General features: G+C 40.5%; 1 protein-coding gene across 2 annotated transcripts in view; it reads right to left on the minus strand.

Moving 5' to 3' along the window:
* The window catches only part of LOC124160168, a 411,734-nt gene that overhangs the window by 312,082 nt on the left and 76,219 nt on the right, over window positions 1-23,433 (minus strand). For both annotated transcript variants that reach the window (XM_046535929.1, XM_046535930.1), the window contains exon 2: window positions 14,791-14,884. The gene's annotated coding sequence lies outside the window, so the exon portion shown is untranslated. The remainder of the gene's footprint in view (window positions 1-14,790; window positions 14,885-23,433) is intronic.

The following is a 23,433-nucleotide window of genomic DNA, read 5'->3' on the forward strand; positions in this document are numbered from 1 at the left end:
TTACCAACGCCATTTAAGAGCAACCGCACGAACGATTAGGACATTTGTGTTAATTGGAATGAAACATTTTCACCGGGACATGAAATCGAGCCAGAGAGCTTTGCATTGGTAGCAAGTCGTCCAAGGTCCGGGTGTCTGACCAGTGAAATTATTATCAACGCTGTAGGTTTGAAGTCAGCCATATACACCGGGGCAGTAAAGATTCTTCGAAGAACTCAAAGAGTTGGATTTTCAGGGATGTATTTATGCCGCATGTATACTTTATATCCACGCCCAAAGGCACACGAGGGTATAAGTAAAAGTATGATGAATTACCATTATTATAAGGAGAAATCTACCGTTTCAGGATGCTTTAGAATGGAACATTCAATTTTATATTAGGCAGCGAACAATGGCATATCCAGTTCTGAGAAAGAATACCAACTAGTAAAAAAAAAAGATTTATACGAATATCCTCCTCTCTCCCCCATGAAACCACTCCCAAAAGATAATATTCTTCAACTGACAAATGCCCAACTTCCCTTCGTTTCATTACACTCACTTCCCCACCCAACAAACATTCTTCCCTCTTCACGTACTCCAGCGTTCAATAATACCTCATAATCTATTCCAGGCACCTAATCAATTACTTCCTCGAATATCGAACAAATTTTGGTCAAAACGTGGGAAACAATGTTATATTGAGGTGACTTCAACGATATTCGCCATGGATTCCTGAAGATTCTCGAAACGCTAGAATAATCTGAGAATATTTGGGGATAATCTCCCTTGCAGATCACTTCTTCAAGGCAAAATACCAACATACGAAGAGAGGAATGAAAAAATCTATACACTATCATATCGAAATACATACTTACAGATTTACACGGTAATATTCGTAACGCTAGCATGGTAGTACAAGCGATTTAATATATAATCGTGGAAAATTGCTAGTATTTATTTCGATATGGAAAAATTTCCCTCCACCACGCTTGAACTTTCGCGTTTTAAGGCCTGGTTACACGGTACATCAACATGTACAAATTGATGTACATTTGCGTGAATGATTTTGGTGGACCGGAACGGAACATGTACGGATGCATGAACCAAATTAGATTTTTTTCTGCGCATGCATTCGCACAAGTTGGGTGGTTACACGGTGCATTTTGGCGTTCATTCTCGCGTTCATACATTTAGACATTAACCCGTACGTGTTAACGCATCGTGTAACCAGGCCTTTATACAAAACCAGTGCACGTAACTATCCGTTACGGTACGATTAGATAGAAGGGGAAATACTTATATTTAAATCTGACAGCAGCAATCACCTAATGGCATGACAAATTCTCCTTCATCGCCTCACCCATTTGTACATTCTCCAAACACTTCCACTGTATCCTCTCCTCTTCATCTTACGCTAAAGTTTCCAAACACTTTGCCAACCTTCTCCGACATTTCCTCGTTCTTTTCCCTCTCTCCCTCAATCGAACCACCTCCATATTTCCATCCATATACCCACATCTCCAGAGCCATGGGGGGGGAGAGGGAGTTGCCGGGGCGCCTGCCTACCTCCCAACCCCCACCCACCGCCCCTGATTGTGGGTGCATCGAACCCGAGAACGAGGAAAGGGGGGGGTATCGGTGAGGAGAGAGTGGGTGGGGGTTTTGCGATGATTTTCCGGCACCGCGAACTTCATCGACGAGGATCGCGCGCGCTTTCCGAGCGGTTTCCAAGGGGACGGGGGGTGGGGGGAGGGCGGCAGGGGGTCTGCTCGAGCGAAAGACGAGGGTGGATTGTGTTCAGGGAGGCATGGCAAAATGTAAGCGCACGTAATACACTCACGCGGGGCTCCAGCTTCCAGATAAACGTAACGCCAAAAGTATACATGGAGATGTGCGAATGACTCGTAACGGGATCGACTCGAATAAGAGAATGATGCAATTCGATTCGCCGATCAATTGGAACCCCTCGATAACGAGAGACATTTCGATACGAAGGATTCGATCGGCGGGGATCGGGTTGGTATAGTGGCTAGAGTGTTGGCTTCCCACCCGGCGGACTCGGGTTCAAATCCCGGCAGTGGCAGAGAATTTTCAGAGACTGCCCATCCCTGCTTGAATGATGTGTGGAGGACATTTCAAGCGCAACACTCCGTCCGTCGGATGGGACGTTAAGCCGTGGTCCCCTTGGCTCCTTTCGTTGAGAGAAGGCTAATGCCGACGCCGGATTTCTCTCCACCCTTCCTTACCTACCCTTCCGTCATGGCGCAAATGACCTCAGCTGTCGGTCGCCTCCTCCAAATACCATACCATACCGATTCGATCGGCCCGTTTCTTCAATCAGTGCATCATCGCAAACGTTGTTTTTGATGGGAGAGGGGAGAGCTCACCTCAGACTAAGCCCCGAATCAGGCATGATAGCATTCGAATCGCCGATCAACGGGAAATCTTCGATACTGAGGGCCATTTCTGAACGAAGGATTCCATGTATAAAAGAACTGCAGCAAAGAATTTACCATTTCATCACCAAAAATCTGCTCCATTGAACTTAGAAACTGTGACCAAGATGTCAGCGCAAATAATGAGTTGACACGCTTACATCCGTTTCTCCAATCAGCATCATCGAAAACGTATGTTTGGACAAGAGAGGTGAGAGCTCTACTCAGACTAATCCACAGTGTGTGAATTTTAAAGCATTCAGGATAGATGAGTTCCATTCCTTGGGCAGCCTTACATTTTTACGATTTTTGCCTTGCGGTATGCTCAAACGCAAGGCCCGGAATTTGAAACAAGGACTCTTTCGACAACGATCGCCGATATTCCGCGAAATGTCGTTAAGAGTTGAGGTTTAACCTAAAATTCGCTGCAATGGTTTGAAAATTTTATAATTGTAATTACATTATTTATTTAAGTACACTTGACCTCTAATACACGTTTTATGTATGAACAAATGATGTCGAATTTCTGTAAATAATGCTTTCTTAATCTGTCTTCACTACAGAAAGAAGAACTGCTTTTTTTTCATTCATGTCAAACTTCTGGCTGTTAGTAACCTGGCTTCGCCTTCGTAACAAATACTAATTTCAGGTAACACCAATGCCAAAACCATTTGCGCTAATGGAAAAAATTGTGGACTCCATTTATGTGTGTAGTCCAAAATATGAGTGCGATATTAACGATATACAATCGAATTAATCAATTTTTAGCATGAAACGCAATTGATTAGCTTCGCTTAGAGCTTAGCAAAAATTACATCTGTTATCTTTTCTTATTTTACATAATTTATTTCCCAAAAAACCACTTTTTCGGCTACATTTTATTGTAGAAAAAATTTCATTGACACCTCCAAGATACATTTTAGTCAAGTGCTACCAAAATGATTTATAGGAATGTTTACTCCAAGTTATTTTGGTAAACTAACGTTTAATCAGATGATCCATCATCCACCTCCCCCCAACTGGCCCGAGGCAACGGACTGATCGCGCGGGACTGCCTAAAGGGATGCATAAGCATCAGGATGTACACTTCGAGAGAGAGAATGGCAAACTGGGGCACCGAAGAACGCGGCGATGGAATCAATTGACGAGTGGTGACAAAGGAACGAATGGAGGATATATGGAGAGGCAACAGGAAGAAGATAAAGGAGCTTTGTCCTCATGGTACAGAAATGACAAGCATCAAGGATCCGACTTGGACCGGTTAAGTCCATATCTACTGTAAATAAACCGAGAAAGAACGATGAGGAAGCATACTGAGATGAGGACACAGAACGAGATACGGAGGATGTGATTCAAACACTTACATATATCCATTTATCCCTTAGAGCCCGCAGTACGATAGTGGATAACAATGTTACCGATATTTCGCCCGATTTTCCCAAAGTAAAAGAACCTCTAGTTTTATTTACCATATGGATGAAGCGGAGATTGTGTACATCCATTTGAAGATCAAACCACATCTTAAAGCTTTCCATTCTTTTTCAGGAAATTTACAGACGAATATTTTCGCTACACTGCCGCATCATCAGGCCAATATTGACACGGGTATTCAATGTATTCTTTGAAAATGAAGGGAATGCAAGCTTTTTATTTACCTCTCCATATTTTCCACACTAAATCACTGATCGTGGTACAATGACTTCCTGAAAGTCTAACGGAGAAGAATGAATATGAGCATATTTTATGTTCTAACTCAGTTAATTTGACTGCTTTCAAATTAAAATTTTGGTATAAAATGGTGTATGAAGTGAAAACTTTATGTATTCGTAGGTAGATTAATACGGTAAATTGAATTCTCCAGAATTTTGGTGGAAAATATAGGGACAATGAATGCCAAAATTTTAATTATTTACCCCATAAATATACCCGCTAAAAGTTTCCAGCACTCAAAACACATTTTTTCTTAACTAACGCGGTCGCTTAAAGACCCTGGTATAAGTCAACGATATAACAGAGAGAAACAATGCGATTAATGCATCAAGTATTAAATCAGACCTAAACCGAGATTCACGTATCGAAATAGCTTTTGATCGCCTAACGACATAATGAGTTCACTAAATGGTGCTTTTCTTATGCTTTGAACAAGATGCAACACAAGATTACAAATGAAGATAATATGATACAAGGAAAGCGTCAAACGAGCAAGAGATAACAGGCCTAACTAACGCTATACTCTTTGATATTTTGGCTGTTTCCATTTTATTTCGTAAGGGGTATTACGTAAGCACTGGTCCAATATCTTCTGTATATTTATATATTTGGCACATGTTACTGATATTAAGCTGAAGATAATCGTTCAAGGACAGGTGGAAGGGAAAAAGGGCAAGGTACGGCCCCGAATGAGTTACATAGGACAGGTTATAAAGGATGTAAAAGAGAAGAAATATGTAACTATGAAAAGGTTAGCCGATAGGAGAGAGGAATGGAGAGCTGCGTCAAACAAATTTTAGGATTGTTGACTAATGATGATGACTGATAATAAATAGATGCCATAGAAGAAGCACAAAAAATTAGGAGAGAAACCAAATTCTGAATAAGGATATTTAAGATCAAATGGATGAATAAATTGAAATCCTTGGAGATTCAGGATTTCATTGGATACATAAATAACGTAGGGAAAAAGAATAGAAAAATTGAATAAGAAGTGTCCCCACAGGAAGTTTAAGAAGACGGATAACCAAAATAGAGGAGAAAAAGATTTACTTCATTTTCCTAATCAGCAGAATTCAAGACTATTTTAAGTCATAATGTCAACAGCAAATATCAACACCAGCCATGCGTTTGATTGTGAAGTAGAAATACGATTAAAAACATAGATACTGACATTACGGTGGATTCAACTCAAACATTTTACGTTTTAGTCCCATCTTAGAGCGGAATCGATTCGTATTCGAGCTAAAATGGTACAGAAACTGGCACTGAATAGCCGTAAACGGTGAGGGCTGCCATGGAGGGCCGCGTTAAGATTCCAAGGATTGTACCACTGTGTACCTGAACCTTTACGCCGACCCTCTCATTGCCTGACATGCGAATCGCGACGAGCGTGGCGGGAGATATGGAGTCACGTCGAGAGTTCAGCGCTCTCACGTTCCTGAATCAAGAGGCGTGCAATGCAATGCAGCACATTGGAGAGACTGGGGGGGTGGGTGGGCAGGAGAGGGAGAGAGGAGGGGAGGGGATAAGGGAGGAAGGGGAAGGATGAAGTGAGTGAATGGAAGAGAGGAAAATCGATGGGGCGCCACTAGCCTCACTCCCTCCACCACACCGCCCTCTTCCCCCCCTCCCTCCAACTCAACCCACAGCCCCGTCGCCATCCGAAAGAGCGCGTGGCTTGCGCCGAGATGCGCCGCAACCCTCCCGCTCTCTCTCTCTCTCCAGCAGGGACAGCCCTCTCTTCCCCTCAAAATCCTCCCCCCAACTACCCACCCCTTCCTCTCCACAACAGTCTCCCAGCAGACACCGCGTCGCCGTCTCGGACGAGAGGAATAAACAGGAGACACGCGGTGGAGGAAAAAATATCATAGCCTCGACAATGATAAACGCACACCTTCGATTTATTCAAGGCTAGTTGGGTACAGACAACGGAAAATTTTTGTCCGAGCTCCATTCACCAGTTACTGTCGAAATCAATCAGTTTTTAAAAAATCAGTTACTGTTCAGATTTTAATAGTCACTGCCGAATACCATTAAGCGGATGCACCAAGTCTACAACAGTAAAGCCATCAGTTATAGACCAGTTTATCTTAAAAGATCACAAATTACTGGTAAAAATGTGAAAAGCAACGTATAGGTTACAATGATAAGAATTGTAAAATTACAACTCAATTATGGACGCTATCCGTACCTGGTGGAACATGACCATTTTCCGACCAAGGCTTTGTCTCCGGGTTAATCTTAGACATCAAAATTCACGCTCCACAAACTGAGTACGCTCCATGGCATGATATCATCAGCATCTTACATAAAAATATTCGAGAGCCGTTTAGAATAAACTAAAATGTCGCCAAAAAAAATTAACGTACCCTAAGGAGTAAGTGGATGCTGAAAAGAAAAGAGGTCTCCCGTATTCTTCCTGTATCCTGTTTATCCTGTATTTTAATCAGATATATTATACGTCGAAAACTGAGAGCATCCACTCGAGCTCTCAGGGAAAAGATGGTAAGAAAAATGGCCACCTTTGCATTCGGACAAGATTGGAAAAATTCCCGAAACTAGGAGACGAACCACCAACTCCGGCCATTCCATTGTGACAGTGAATACATCGAAGTCATCTAGGCTAACCATTAACCGCACTGTTTGAATGTTATATTTTCATTTTTTTTCTAAATTATATCGTTCTGAGGGACTTATAGCAATGGATTTTTAAAGATCCTTATGTCCCACGTTTTACAAGCGCTGTTAGGCGATTGCTGAGGCGTCTTTTATTTCATCCCTTTACCAGTAAAAGACTAGCAGCTGACTCAATCATAGCAATAATAAAAGAAATGAATTCACGGACGAAGTAGACGTTTTTCGCAAGCAAAGGGCCAATTATGAGCACGTCTAAGGCGCCATATCTATTGTTGTATAGCCATGGCCGTCAGATCAATTGAAGATCGACCATAGGAAGTACACAGCCTCCAATGAAGATTGACGCTTATGACGCCAATGAGATTTACATAATTGACCCTCAACTTTCATCTCTTAGAGTTAAGTTAATTGGCACTATTGATGCAAAGTATCCCTATAGCAACAATATGATAAACCTATTCTCATAATTGACGGAAATAAATTTTAATTTATTTTAATTCCCTTTGGATGCACTGTTCGATTATTTCGGTGAATATTTGATTTTCATTAAATTTAGGATTTAGGAAGACGAAGAGTCATCACATTTTTAAAGGAAACCTGTAAATCTGAGTAGAATTGTTTTTAGTTTCCATAATTATAATGGCGCCAAACTCGATTTTCGGAAATTTTCAGAGCAATTGAGAAATAAGCCAGGGCTCTTTAAGGGGCTTTGAGCGACACTAGAGGATTAGCTTGCCACGCGGGATGCCTGGCTTCATCCGGAGGCGGATAAATTTTTTCAAGGGGATTCAAATGAGCTCGTTGACTTTGGTGAGGCCTTTAAATGTAGGGGTTATTGTAAATGTTACACCTTATACCAATCTCCTACGGCTCAAACTGAGGAACTAATCAATAAAAATTTTTGGAGCAATCCATTATCCATCCAATGCATATAAACCATTTTCAGGACAAATTAAAAGTATTAAAACATTAAGGAGACCACTGATTCAGGGCTCTCCAAAAATGGCCACACCAGTCATTGCTCAAGCCTCGTTGCGGGCCCTTCTGGTCATTGTATCTACTATGAGGGAAGAATATTATGCAGAATTGGCTAGTTGAATATTTAATTCACCCGCATCATGAAGATTGCATATCAAGGTGTAATAAGAACAAAATAATAACCAGATGATGTCTCCATACTTCTGGGTTTCACCGCGTGGATTTTCTTTGCGACGACAGTTTCTGAGCGACCTGAAGACGCCGGTTGGAATACCGGAGAAACTGTCGTCGCAAAGAAAATCCACGCGGTGAAACCCAGAAGCATGGAGGCATCATCTAGACAACGCCGCGGAAAATTACGCATCAAAATAATAACCATTTCTCAGAACATCAGCACGAGGACTTCACATATAAACAGAATAAAAAGTATTATCGGTACTCGTCAGTATTCTGATGCGTTCAATGTTAGATAACACGCAATTTGTGCTTCAACGTGAGTATTTCAATACATTTCACATTCAAGCACCATTCACTCCCCATTCGACTTTTCCTAACCGTCTCTCTGAGCGATCACTATCGACCTATACAGTAGGGTGGATCGGAAAAATCGATTTTTTTCCAATCCCTCCTGCCCAATGAAAAAAAGTTGTGGGACCGATCAAAAATAAGGCCTGAAAAATTTGAGACCTCTAGGTGAATCCCTTACTCTCGCTAAAATGCAATTTAGGGGGAGAGGGTCACAACTCTAAAATTATAATATTTTATGGTCATTCCCTATATATTCAGCCGAGTTATTGCCCTTTTAGAGAAAAAGTTCGTGGATTTTGACGTATCTGCCACTGTTTAGCCACAAAATGCCGAATTTGAGTCCGCGTCCGCGAAGAAAATATTCCAACGCCCACGCAGCGTTGCGGATACAAGAACGACAGAAAATGATGTTACTTCAAAAATAGGGAAAATTAAATGAATTTACATTTATGCTCTTTGAGCGACCTCTTAATGTTGAACAATTGAGCTGAAATTTGTAGGATATCCATTCTGCACCCCATAGCATATCTTAAGAGGTAGAAATCAAAAATCCGAGAAAAAATAAAAAAATAAGCAACACCCTACGCTCGCTGCCTCGTCGCCTCGCGGTGTCTAACGATATGACTAAATGGAATTCTTTTTTTATCTTAACTATTTGCCAAAACAGCGGGGAGAGAATTATTACACATTGCATTAGCGGTCCTCCCTCACATATATCAAAATAAAATACCGTCGGGGAATACATGCGTAAATATTTGCCTAGGCGGAACGAGAAATCATAGGAAAACTGCAGTTAGAAATGGCAGTGACGATTAAGGTAAGATAAGATCCCCTACATCTCTGTCCAAGGTGACATGGAGGACCTTATCCGGTGTGAAACTCGAGAACTCTTCACTGCCATTGTTCGTCGGTAAAAACCCAGACATTACATGCACATTGTAATATTCCACACTTAGCGTGGAAGCCTAGATCTATGGATCGCTGGACTATTAATCAAAGGATCCTGGGGTTCAAATCCCACAGGAAGCCTTCGGATATGCCATTACAAAAATCCTCGACGCACAATGTGGTCCAGCGAAAGAAACTAGCCTCCTACCAGAATTTGTGAAATTCAAACGTCTTTGGGTCATTCTAGGATGATCTTTACCCCCAACCTTCTGGTTTGAAACACTTAAGTTTTCCTGGATATCAGACTTATTTATTTTTTATATCAGAGCGCGACCAGATAAAAAATAAGTGGTATAAGTAATTATCTGATATCCAGGAAAACTTATAATGGAATACCACAAAGTAAAGAGTTAGTGAATTTTGTTGAAACACTTAATTGATTCATGATACTTAATTTAAGTAAAAATTCTCGGTGTTTTATAGATACTGAAATTCCATAAAAACAAAGAAACCGGAGGTAAACTGGAATAAGTTACGTGTGGAAAGAAAAAATCTTTGGAATTTTACAAGAAAATAGTTACAGCGCAGTAATCCGATACTCCGATAACTATTAACTTAAGGCTTGTAACTTTGAAAATTGCTTGGCGCTAGGGATGAAGGTTGGCTTCGTCAGCAGAAGAAGCAGACGAGTCCACCCGCGCAGTAGGGAGGGTGGTAGTAGAGGAAGGGGTAGAGGGGAAAAGGTGGAAAGGGGGAGAGCGATGAGACGATAAACCTGGGTTTGCGTTTCCATTTCAGTTACCCTGGGAAGAGGCCAAAATGCCGAGAGAAAAATAACACTCAGATAGAGGAATAAAAGTAACGCACGAGGTAGAAGAAAAAGGTGAAAAGGACAGGGTGGAATGGAATAAATCCCGAGCCTTTATGGATATTATTTTTTGGGATGAAAAAGAAGAAATAAATTCAGAAAAGAGGTTAAAGAATACAAAGATATCAACAGTAAAAAATTAATTAGGGTCTATGGCAAGAAGGAAAATAATGAGCAAGAAAATTTCTCAGAAAAACAGAAGAGCGACGAAAAAATTATCAGAAGAAAACCAGAAGAGAAGGCGCAAATCATATTAACATGAAACGCCAAACGGAATTGAATTACATGAGACCAATTAGGGGAAAGGGAATTTTCTAACAAGGAAGACGCCATTTTTTCCTAAAAAATGATTTTCCTAGAAGTGGAGGAATAGTGCGTAATTGCTTTAACTTTAACAAGGGTAAGTAAACTCTTTCCGGAAAGATGTTATGGAACAGCGTATTACATTATACTCAAAGATATCGTACTGTCCACTTAATTTTAATTTCACAAACTCTACTCTATGTGTTTCAATTGGCTTGCAATCATTATCAGGTACTCGAGATCATTGGAATACTACTGTGAAATTAAAATTAAGTGGACAGAGCTATACCATTGTTTATCACTTTATCAAGGGGGTCGGTTAAGCTTGACTGTATTCTAATACCGCACACGAACAGATACCGAGGAATACAAATGAAACAAAACATTAGCCTATTTTTGAAACGAAACATATTTTCTTAATTTACTTACATTAATTTTACGCACAAAAATGCAAAAATTATCAGATCTTTTATAAAAAAAGGTATTTAAAGGTTATCTTCTAAATGAAAATAGTATATTAATGTCACTTTTTTTCGAAAGCCGACATAAGTACTTTTAGAAGAGTTTATTTTTCAATTTGCATGAAAATGTCATACAAGCACTTTATTCCTCCTAGAATCCGACAAAAAATACATCAAAGGAAAAATGTGAACGCTGTCGAATGGACAAAAATGTCAACATTCTACTGCCACCGGGCCGATATATCGGCCCTCGCTGGTTGAGCGAAAACTGCCAGGAGCCCATTTATCGGCCCGACTTATTTGACTTTTTTTCGTGATTGTGGCCTTTTCAACGGCTGTGATTTAAGTAAATACCCATAATCCATCTATGGTTATAAGATATAAATATTTCTTAAGAAATACGTATTAAGAAAAAATCCAGATGTATTAAATAAAATTAAGTAGCTGAAACATTTTAAAATCTGAAATTTTGCAAATTCTGGAAAATAGCCTTGGCCGTCTTCGCACATCCCAACCGGAATGGGCTGGCAGTAAAAGGGTTAACATCAAGCCTAGACTAAGATCTCCGTGAAAGAGATGAAGCATGTTTTTAGGTTTCCAGAAGGCGAGAATGGTGTTTCCGGGAATAAAACCAGAAAAATGCTTTCGGCGCCACCTGCGTCCTTAGACCACGCTCAACGCGTCCCTCCATCCCTCCACCTCACTTCCTTACTTTTGATTAAAACGGAGAGATGTATCTCGTGATTACGACTCGTGCGATCCCCACCACGAATCGTTTCTCGAGAATTTATTCCACACAGAAGCCGACAATATGGAAGACCATTACAGTCTTTTGAATCAAATTCCACCAAAATAGGGTTGCCTGGTAGGTAATTTCCGCAGTAATTACAGTAAAAGCACTAAAACTAAATACTGTTCCAAATGAAAACAGAATCGTGGTTTCAGTTCGTGCACCCTAAAACACGCAACAACGAATCGCATACTTCCTGAGGGGTCCCATTGCTGCGCATAGCCGTGGCATAGATACACGCTATTCGTTTCTCTCCTCCACAAAAGCCGATTATTGTGAGCAGTACAATCGTTTGCTTTGCTTTTTATTGGAAACTAGATGACTCGGTGAACTTCGTATCCAAGTATACATAAATCAATTGCAGTTCTGCAAGAGCTCGAAAACGGCTGAACCGATTTGGCTAATTTTGGTTATAAAATATCTGTGGAAGTCCAAACATTTGATGCTCGGCCCGTATTTCAACCAAGTTTATCTAATCATTGTGTTATAGAAAGTTATGTCAGCAAATAAGTACCTACCCACAATTTTTTTCGGTCAATACCGTTTGTGGCCTATCACTATTAAATGCGTTTATTAAATTCAACCTCCTTAAAATTCCAATGAATATAACATCTTCATCGGCATTAAATACAACACAGTTACAACAGAGTTCTTCAGTGTAATGCTTTCTGATAAACAATATAGTATATATTTATTTATTTTATCAGTGTTTACGTATACAAATTCATTTGAAAACAACTGTCTTATTTTTGAATGGTGGCCAAAAGGTGCTTAGAACCATTTCCCATTCCAGAAACTAATGAGCATAATGAATATGGTGGTGGCACCGATTTCGGTAAATTTACTTTTCCACGAACACAGCATAATCCGGTATATTCACCGCTGTATCTTAACGCAGTACAATATTGACAAATTGTCTTCATTTCCCCAATCGCTACTGATTTTTAGGCACAATAATCTACAATTTGATCGTAGTTGAATGTTACTTGCTCCCAGATACACGGAATCAGAATATTCGGGGAAACGTAAATGGCCTTCAATTCAGTTCAGCATAGTTAATCAAATAATTGTACTGCATTACAAACTATGGAAAATATATCCACGCTGTATGCGCATGAAAATAAACTGCTTAACTGATCTGACGCGTTATCGCGGTTTACGAAAATATGATACAACAACTCGAATAAAATTAGCTTGCACGAGAAATCACTTATTTCAGATTGAAGGTGATGTTTCCTGAAATATTACTTCTTACTTTTGCTGAAAACACGCCGCTCCTTTTTGGGAAATCAGTTGATGAGAGGCAACTGAAAAGTAAAATGGTAAGGAATGTCGGGAAAAAATATTATACGGACATTGTGGTCGATTTTCCTGTTCCAGCGAACATAAAAAAGTGGATCACTCGAGCGCACTGCTGCCACAGATACAGGATGTGTGTTGCGGGGAAGGACGAATCGGCTTTCTTTCTGTCTGTCTGTCTCTATCGTGGACGGGTCGGAATCAGATTCGATTCGTACACTGAAATCGGAATCGCTTCCGTCAGTTCGCGAGTCATTTATTTCGAGTTCGCCGAAAAGGGAATGTGAAGGTTATCGCGGCAGACGAGATTCAAGTCCGAACTCCAACTTGGCTCTGCTCAAGGCTCTCACGCAAGAGCGAACTGGATTTGGAGTGAACACAGACAAATATGTAAGTATGGCAAAACGGGAGGAGCGACGTGCCTGACGATACGAAAGCGGGATATAACACGATCGAGGCTGAACGTTTTCTCCGACAAAGAAGTCCACAAAAAAAACAATAATTTTTCCACAGATACTTCCGAGGGTACAACAACAATAAAAAGACATGATGTGGACTAATAAGAGAGGATTTACTCTCTTATCCCCCAATATACATTCATACTGAAACATAGCTGCATTAAACACGAAGATGAGTGTGCAAATATTTAAAACCACCCAATAATAATTAGAGGAGAAAAGTAAATTATTTCCGGGATAAGGAATCGATAGAAATTTAGATCAGCCATTCAAACTGTAGCTCATGACGACCGCCTTTAAGCCTGAATCACACGATCATTTTTTTCGTCGCGAAAGTGATCACTATCGCGATCACTTTTCCCGTCGCAAAAAGCGATCGCTTTAGTGATCATGTCTCTGAATCACACGGTCACTCCCGCCGTCGCTTTTCGCATAATTTCCGATATCACAGCTCGTTGTCTTAGGACCCGCATCACGAAAATATATAGCGTGTTTGTTTATCTATGTCGTTCCCACAATTGTCAAACGCTGCGCTGCAATCACACCATACGGTCATGCGTTCTCATTGGCTGATATGGGGTTTTAGGGACGGTTTTAGCGACGGAAAAAGCGACCGGACGAGTGATGAAACATAGCGATGTACAATCCTCATCGCGATCGCGAAAAACAATTGCCGGCGACGACCATTTTGCGAGCGATCACTCTAGTGATCACTTTCGTGACGAAAAAAAATGATCGTGTGATTCAGGCTTTAGCTAAATGTAATTTAAAAGTAGCGCCAAAGTAATTATACCTATTACAAAATAATGCAATATCTCATAGAGTAAATAGGTAATGTATATAAAAAAAGATTAAATAAATCATAGGTCCCGTAACTTTTTGTCTTATATTTAAAAAGGGATTATTCGGTGTCTACGATCATGCAAAAATTTTTGCATCAATTATCAAAGAATCCCGTAAAAGATCCCTTATTCCAGAACTGTTTCTTATGCTCTAGGTGACCCCTGTGGTTTCGTGACTCAATTGGTGGCTGCCTAAGATGAGTAACGTGGGTCTAGAGCTTCCATAAGTGCACATATTTTTAACAGAATTTTTTACACTTGACGAGAATTAACCGATGCCATAAAGAAGTTATTAGAGTTTCATAAAACGAATGAAAAAAAACTGAATAGTTAGAGATTACCACCCAACCGTTAAGGTACCTTCCTTCTCCCTTGATTTCACTCCCGAATCCTCCTCTCCAATAATTTCTACCATGGCGCCATATCCGTCAACTTAAAACTCCTGTCCATACAGCCCGCAAATACGACTTCCCAACCATCCTCCCTGTACATATAACAGACTTTTAATTCCCAAGCAGCCAGTTTTTCCAAATGAGTTTCTAATTTGCCGCTATTAACGAAAAATACCATTTTACAGGGGATAAGAAAATTTAATTGAGAGAACTCACCTCTCTTATCCAAAGCCAGTATCCAAATTTTCTGAGAAATCCAAATGCGCAACCCACAATAGCCGGTGGACTTCGTTGAGTCGGTAACTCGTCACTGAAATGCAAAAAATTAAACAAACATGAGCACCAGAAGAGGAATGTTTATTTTTCAATATTCACTCAAATTACAATAAACGCTAAAGTATAAGGAATTTAAATTGAGTATGGGGATTAGTTCAAAAAATTGGCCACCATTATGCAAAGGCAATCACACAAACAAACAATCATAGCAACAGCACGAATCATCTTTTTAAAATGACATTATGTGCAGTTGTTAACTATGAAATTATTAACAACCACACTTTCGATGTAATACACCAAAAACAATAAGTGATTTCCTACCTTATATTTCTCCGCTTTTCATTTGAATACGCTTTGATGTAAACAAATGTTTGTTCATGTAAAAAGAAGACGTAAAGAAATCGACTTTTCAAAAATTACTTTCTAAATTTCCTACCTTATCTTTATCATTTTTTCGTTTTAAATCGTTCATCTTCTTTTCCAATTTAGCTCCTCTTGCATAAACAGTACCTACTCAATTTAAATGACTATAAAAGTTTCTTTTTATTGTTCTGACAAAATAAAGGGTACCTAAACAGAGCACTATGAGGCGTTAGAGAGAGAAAACTCATATGGCCAGAATTTTTGACGAGGCGATAATTAAAATCGTTTAGTAATAAAATGGAAGTAAAATGACGCATAAGGTAGGCCCTTATCAGCATATTTCTGCACCCAAATTTATGAAAAGTAACACCAGTAGGTTCTCACAATCAGATCTAAAATTTGTTTATTTTAGATTAGAGAACACGTTCAAAATTTTCAAGATGTTAACATACGTTTTAAATACGCAATTCATTGTGATGAAGACAAATAACACCGGTCGAGAAAGAGTGATTAGTCCTCTAAGTTATCTTTTTGCTATATTTTAACAATAATAACCTATTAATACAAATCGACGTAATGGAAATTAGTAAATATTCACAGGAATTTCCACAAAAGATCGTGGCATGGTGAGGCTTTTCGTTATTAGATGGCGAAAAAATGGAAAATGAATTAACTAGATGAAGATTCTTTGACAACCTCCAGATATTCAAACACTACGTTTTATATAAAATACTTCTTTGCCGAAGTCATGTTAGTTTAATTAATTTCGGTAGAATTGACAAGACCGTACTGAATTTATTAGTGCCTCAAGACTTTCGGCTACATTGCAGTCCCTGGATTTAGGAAAACAACCAAGTAAGGCATGTCAACGGAGAGAATGGTATAGTCTGTCCAACGCCCACGTTCATACATTCCCACTGGAATTAAGTCCTTCTGAACAGAGGGCCCGCGGCGCATTTAAAAAAAAACACATTAAACCGGAGATGGCGATAAATTGAAGCCGACAGCGGCAGCGAATCCTTGCCATGATGAATGTTTTTCTGAGGTGCTGGAGAGAAACAGAAGACGAGTCACCGCACGGGAAAGAACTTTGGCTCCGTCCATGGTGTTACATATCTCTGCTTCTCCACATTTCAGGCGATTTTCTTCTTCCAAGCATAACCTTAAATAATGGGCTCGTTCACATATTTTATTTTACAACCGACTGCAATAGAGTTACAAGCATAAAAGTTTTCCTTTATTGGATCCATCGTCTCGGATCCGATTTCTCGAGACAAAAAGATGGCCTTCGCCCTTTTTTTGCGGAAAAGTTGATGACGTCACGACCTCATGCGAGCGGTAAACCGGTATTCATCATCCTCGCGCAAGGGCCTCGTGTGGTTCGTTATTTTTTCCATTGTTGCAAGTGATTCCTTTCCTCGATGAAGGGTAGTAAAAGAACCAGGGCTATAATAGCGTCACCAGCTCAAGACAAGAGGCGGCAACTTTTGTGTTTTCTCATTTTCGACCAACGTGAAGATAGCTGAATATGGAACTTTTTTTTCGCCGTAACCTATATTTCCCTTATGTCTACTGAACTCTTGGAATGAATAGCGACACTGGGTCTGAGATTGAAAAGCCCCACTTTCATTCTTGGGCACCAGCAAGCACTAGTATCAAATTCAATGTACGTTTTTAATCATCGTCGTAATCAATGGTGACGAGGAAAGTGACGGATACGGAAACTTCGGGCACCTATCACTCGGATCCATACCGGATAAAATTTACCAAATTAAATCTGAAGGTAGAAATGAAAAAAGCTATTAACTTTATTTATTAAGCTATTTCTTTTTTCGAGATTCTCGGCTGATTGTGGAGCATATTATTCTGTCCAAATTCGCTAATATTTGTTGACTGAATAATAAACTAGAGATTTGTGGGTTGTTGAAACATTTTTAACTTAAACACATTGTTGAGAAAAAGTATTCAGTGCAGAAAACATTTAGATTGGTTACAACCAAGCTATTATTGATTAAATATCATTGATCCAAGCATATAAATGATCGATTTTTCCATGAAAAGCAGCCTAATAATAATAATAATAAGTGGACTTATGATCATTGACGAGAGATCAATTATACATGAATTCAAAGGAGAGAGTTCCCAGGCAGTTTCCCGCGCTTCTTTTACTCCCAATAATTAGTAAAATTAAGGGATTCCTTAATTACTGCATATATCAATGCATTCTGAAAAACATTTCTATCACCATAGTTTTCTCTGCAAAGATCTACCTATCAAAATTAAATAATTTCAAAACTTAGCAAAGCTCAGTCAAGGATACTTTAATGAAAAGTATAATTTTAAAATTGCATTCTTTATACAAGGTCAGATACAATGGAATTTCACAAAAAACACACTGTATATACACGCAACACAGTTTATATTACGGGGAGAGGAGGACCAATTGGAGAAAAAAAAACATAAGGAAGGACCTTTTCAGAGGCTTCACTGCCGTGACGTCACGCCACCTCCGTGATGCGTGTGACCTTTCGCTGAGTCGCGCTTTTAAATCATTATTATAAGCACGGCCGCGAGAGGAACAAAATTTTCCTAACGTTCAACAGGAAGTGATTCATTTCAAACGAAACCCATCTGTGGACGAGATCGCCAATCACGAATTTCCGAATAAGATACATCCATAGATCCAATTCATATCGCCCACTTTCGAGATGCCTTCGTAGGCCGTAATCAAGCGAAACACGAACGGATATTTTAATCGGAGATTACTCCCCGAATTTTCTTCGGAATGGTTTCGTACATAAAAATCTGTCCACCCACTGCATTGAAACTGAATTAAGGTAATTTTCCCGACGGCTATTCGAAAAAAAATCACATTTTTTAGCATGAAGAACAGAAACTAACGTTCGTACAATCATTCGTGAAAGGTCAGGGGGGAAAATGTACAGCGCCAACAAACAGAGTTCATTTATCGGCATTTATTTCCGGCATCTACAAAAAGAGGATTTATTTCACTCAGAGATGTTCCATATTGGATTTAAATCAAAGGTGATAGCCATGAGTTACCGTCCACATCCATTCATTCTCATACGCCTACTTTTAACGTCTCAGAAAAATTATCCCCCACTGTTCATGTGATACAAAAGAACCGCAAGTTGAGCTGACCCAAAAACATGAAGGATATGAAAGAGAAGAACTATTAAAGCGTGAGAAGATTAGCTGTCATAGGAACTGGGAGGGGGCCAAAGCCAATCATGTCATTGCTAACTGGCGATAATTACAATGATGGTAAACTTTCTACATCCATAGCAGAAGAGCTAAGAAGAAGTCCTAAGAAGAGTATAAGTAAAAGCAATAGGCCGGCGACTCGTGACGGAATAGAATTAACGACGAGTTTTCTTGAATGTTTTTGTGATAGGAAAAAATTTAGTAGAACTTATATTTATAGTATGCTCCTCCATGAAATTGGGGCATGGATAATGGCAGCTTCGAAGAAATAAAGGGTGGAAGCCTTATAAATGTGGTGCCACAGAATAATGATGAGGATCAAATGGATCGACCGAGTAAGTAATGAGGAAGTCCTAAGAAGAGTTGGAGAGAAGAGAAGCCTCATGAAAACCTTAACAAGAAGACGGAACAACCTTATAGGCCACATCTTGAGACATGATGATCTGATAAAGACAATCATCGAGGGACAAGTGGAAGGCAAGAACGGAAAAGGAAGACCTCGAACAAAATATATGGAACAAGTAAAGAGAGATGTGAAAGAGAAGAAATACGTAGGTGTGAAAAGATTAGCTGATAGGAGAACTGGGTGGAGAGCTGCGTCAAACCAATACTAGGATTGTTGACCAGTGATGATGATGAGCAGAAGAGCACATTTTTCCAAAATCTGACCTCGAGAGGGCTGCAGGGAAACCTATTTCCCAAGAGCAGTTTAAAAAGAAGCACTTTTCTTCCACCATTCCCTATCGGTCACTGCAGATGGACACGCAGAAGACACTCATATATAGAGTGGTGTGAATGCCGCGAGACCACAGAAGCCGCTGCCGTGCGGTGATTGCGGTGGCCCGAAGGAAGGGAAGACTTCCGACAAGATTCGTCGCTTTGCAGCAATTACGCCTTCCCGCCTCCCCACTGCCTCTACCCTTACAAAAACACACACTAACGAACTGCCAGTTTGGGATTTCGCTTTCCAATTCGTTCCACTTTCATTGCCCTCAGGAAAATTGGGTGAATTTACAAACTTTCTTCGCTTTACCAGTTTAACCGTGTATTGAAATATTAGGAGAGAAGGTAGAATTTTAAATCTTAAAATTTAAATCGCAAATGGATTAGTATCGGTCATGGATTCGTCGCTACATCAATCATTCGTCCGGTATTTCAAAATCTAGGGCGAGAATTCTAAAGTCGTGAATGAAATCTACTTTCTCCATCTATGTTTTACTATCGGCAATCAAAATCCGTATCCATTCAAATCCTCACGGCCATTTCTTTCAATTTCTTCACGCCCAATCAGATTATTGTTGCGAATAATACGTAATTCGGAAAAATAAAATGTCATTATACGATGCTGTGCAAAAATTGAAGATGATGAATGGCATTTCCAAAAATTATTAAACTATACAGCAGGATTCGGGTAATGAAAAGGACCCGTCAACCTTTTATGAGCTGATGATTTCCAGTGACTCTGAGACAATGCTACACCATCAACATAAATTGGCGATTTTACCCACACAGGCTTGCGTCACCTACGTTTCTTTTGTTTGTCAGTTTCTACAGCAAAATATTATCAATCATGTAGATTTTTCAACATAGAATAATTAAAATACTTATGCATACACACCAAAACAGGCACAGGAGCTAATATCTGTATACAAATTGGACATACGGTAAACAAATATATCACAGATTTAAATTGTGGTGGGCACAATGATTTCACTGCCTTTACTTCACAAAATATAGGTTGTCCATAATAATTTTTTAGCATGGTCGAAGAGGCTAAGAGATAAATAATAGAAAGGTGAAAAATGAATAATTAAATTTAATAAATCGATGATCCCGAAGTATTGACAAGCATTGTTGACAATCACAACGCAACAAAGGCATTTTTCCAACCAGCTAACTTATTAGTAGTAGTAGTAGTTATTACTCCAGATCCCTGGCAACAGAGCAAGGTTGAGATCTAATTTCAAAGGAAGATTTTCCATTCAAACGCGAGAGCCCCGGAATGCGGATTCAACTCCCGATCCATTTCCTCTTGCTCTCCAGGGAGCATGTGTCACAGGGATAGGGAGTCACAAAACAACATGGCCTCCGCCCGCACTCTCCTCCGACGGCGGAACGACTCCATCCGGCAATTTCCTTCTCCCCACGAGCACGACAAGCAATTCCACGATATCCCTGTCCCACGCCTCTCGCAGAACGAGCGTCTCTGGCTCCGTGGAAACGAAATGAGGCGAGATGAGATGCGGGTTGGCTGTAGCGGGAATGAAGAGTAGAGACGAAATGCGCAAGCAGGTGGCGCGAGGTAGACAAAACAAAAGGCGTCCCGCCAAGATTGCCAACTCTCCCGAGTTCTTGCGTGGCATACGCAATTTGGCTAAGAATTTCAAATACCCACGTAATTCAAATCCATGAATAGGGTAGTTTCCTTCATCAAAGAACACGATAGGCATTGATTGCGATTCCTTTCCCACCATTAATTCATTCATAATATACAAATTATTTGGTTTTATAATTTCCAGTTTAGACGAATGGCAATGGTCAATTTTAACCGCATTTGAAAAAGGCCAGATTGGCGCCCATGCGATGCCACTCCACGTGACGTCACAAGGACCTAGTTTCTATACGAGTGGATAGGAGTTTTATATCGTCTGAGATTACCAATGCATGCATGAGGCACAGAGCTCAGGGAAACATGTCTTAATAATCACCTATTAAAACTGGCTAAGGTCGGAAAGTTTTCTCCGGTTGATAAGGTATTAAAAAATCCTTATTTAAGCCAAGAGCTATCAGCTAGCAGGGTACTCTGCTACCTGCTAGCATCCTGCGTCGTATCAGCGCTCAAAGCCTCGCCCCAAGGTCACCTCACTTGCGGCAGCGGGAACCAGAACGACGTCACACGGGGTTTTCCCAGCATTCATACTTAGCCGTCGTGTTTTCGCGCGCTTGAAATTTTTCACTTTTCATTTTATCACGAAAAATAGATATCGTCATTTAAAAATCTAAAAGCGTGGAATACGTACTCCAGGAGTAATAATCTTTCGATTTAGGTAGTAAAAAAATAATAGGAAACCACCCTATTATACGAATTAATCATTATCATTAATAAAGTATTTAAATGGTTAAGGAAGGTTTCTATGGGGCATTGCACGAATTACCCCGGCCTATGTTCCCTCCCAATTTCTATTTCCCATTTCAATTCACAACAAGGCTTACTTATTTTCATTCTATCTATATTGGGTGACCAAAACTTGTGTCACGAAATTGGAATCCTGGATAGCTGATGCCTGTGGGAACCAAAATTACTGACGATATTTAGATCGAAAACGGACCATTTTTAAACTACAGAAACTTGTCAACAAGCCCTCCGATTTCCCGTAAGTTTGCCCTGGTGCCGAATGACCTCGAATGCGTAGCCTGCCGAAGATCGCGATTTATCCATGGCAGCTGGCTAGCACAGTGGTACAGCAGCCACTGGCCAAACTTGCAGCCATTCGAAGTGCTTGGCTCTAAGTTTCAGTCGTTTAAAAATCGTGCGTTTTCGACCTAAACATCCTCATTAATTCTGGTCCCTAACGATTTGATCGTTGGATTATTCTTCCTCATAGGATAATCCTCCAAAGTTGTTAGAATAGCAATGGCTGATGCCTGGTTTCGCTGATGGCAGGACCCGTCCGCCTTTGTGACGGTGCGGGATTGCTCGTCCCTTCCCTTCCTTCCCAATCCCGTCCCAGGAGGCGTCGTCGGGCTCCTATCGCGGCGGCGCCTCCTTCCTTTCTCCTTCCTGTCCTCCCCCTTCTGCGGTGCAGAGGTAAAAAGTTCGTGCTTATAGACCCTGCCCCGGGAGTGCATCCTCGCGAGCCCGCCCTAGGGTTTCGTTCACACTGGCATCAGCTATCCAGGGTTAAAATTTCGTGACACAATTCTTCTCAACCCTGTATAACCTAGTAGTATACTTTTCCCACCCTTCCCTTGCGTACCTAACATCCAAACCTCCTCTAACAAAGATATGCAAGCATCCCCACCCCCAGTATAGTACTCTCTCCATCCAAACCCTCTGTCTCCTCAGTATCTCACCAAGAAGTTTACTCGCCCACCATGTCTAGCAACTCGTCATTCCTCCTCCTCCCCGTCCCCTCCACCTTCTCCATTCTCTTCATGAGTATTCCATCGAGAAGTAATGGAAAAATTTTAGGAGCATGAAAATCAAGGAGTGTACGATCCAATTTTTTCTCTTCCCATTGGATAAAAGGAGACAGAATGTATGGCTGGAGCGAATACTTAGCGGGGAGGGGATGTTGAAAATGGTATTAGAGGGTAGAATGTTAGGGAAACGAGGGAGGGGAAGGAAAAGAATAGGAATTTTAGATAGATTAAAAGGGAGTAGGCCTTACAATGAATTGAAGAAGGCAGCGCTGGAAGGAAAGGGAGGCTCCCAGATCACTTCTTTAGTACTCCATGGAAACCTACCTTAATCGGTAGAATACTGTAATAATACATTGGATAAACGAGGGATACAGATTAAACTTGGTAGCCAAATCCTGAGTGGAATTTCACACATTGGAATCGTTTTCGTAATAATCCACAGAAAAGATCAATCCCACTTGAACACTCACTTACCCCTTAATATTTTCTCCGAGGAGAGAAACTTTTCTCTTGCAGGCTACAATGATTTTAAGCATGTAAAAGGACCTGGGTTCGATGCCCTTTCCCTATGTTAGTTTTATTTTCGACTCCAATGGCAGTTGACAAGGGAACGTTACTTCTGTAGTTCCGCCGTGCTGCGCTCCTATTTCGTCGTGAGGGACTGATGAAAGCGACCGGGAGCCCGTGAGAATCGGAAACAGAAGAGCAACGCGAGGCACTACAGGGGGGGCGACCGCATTTAATCACACCAGTCGGTGCCGGACACTTGAGAATGACTTTCTCGACGGACAGACCACACCGCACGCACCTCAAGCATCGACCGCAGCTACTGGGGGACGCAATCCGCACAAC

The sequence above is a fragment of the Ischnura elegans genome, chromosome 6 (genome assembly GCF_921293095.1).
Source record: "Ischnura elegans chromosome 6, ioIscEleg1.1, whole genome shotgun sequence".
In the NCBI taxonomy this organism is placed as follows: domain Eukaryota; kingdom Metazoa; phylum Arthropoda; class Insecta; order Odonata; family Coenagrionidae; genus Ischnura; species Ischnura elegans.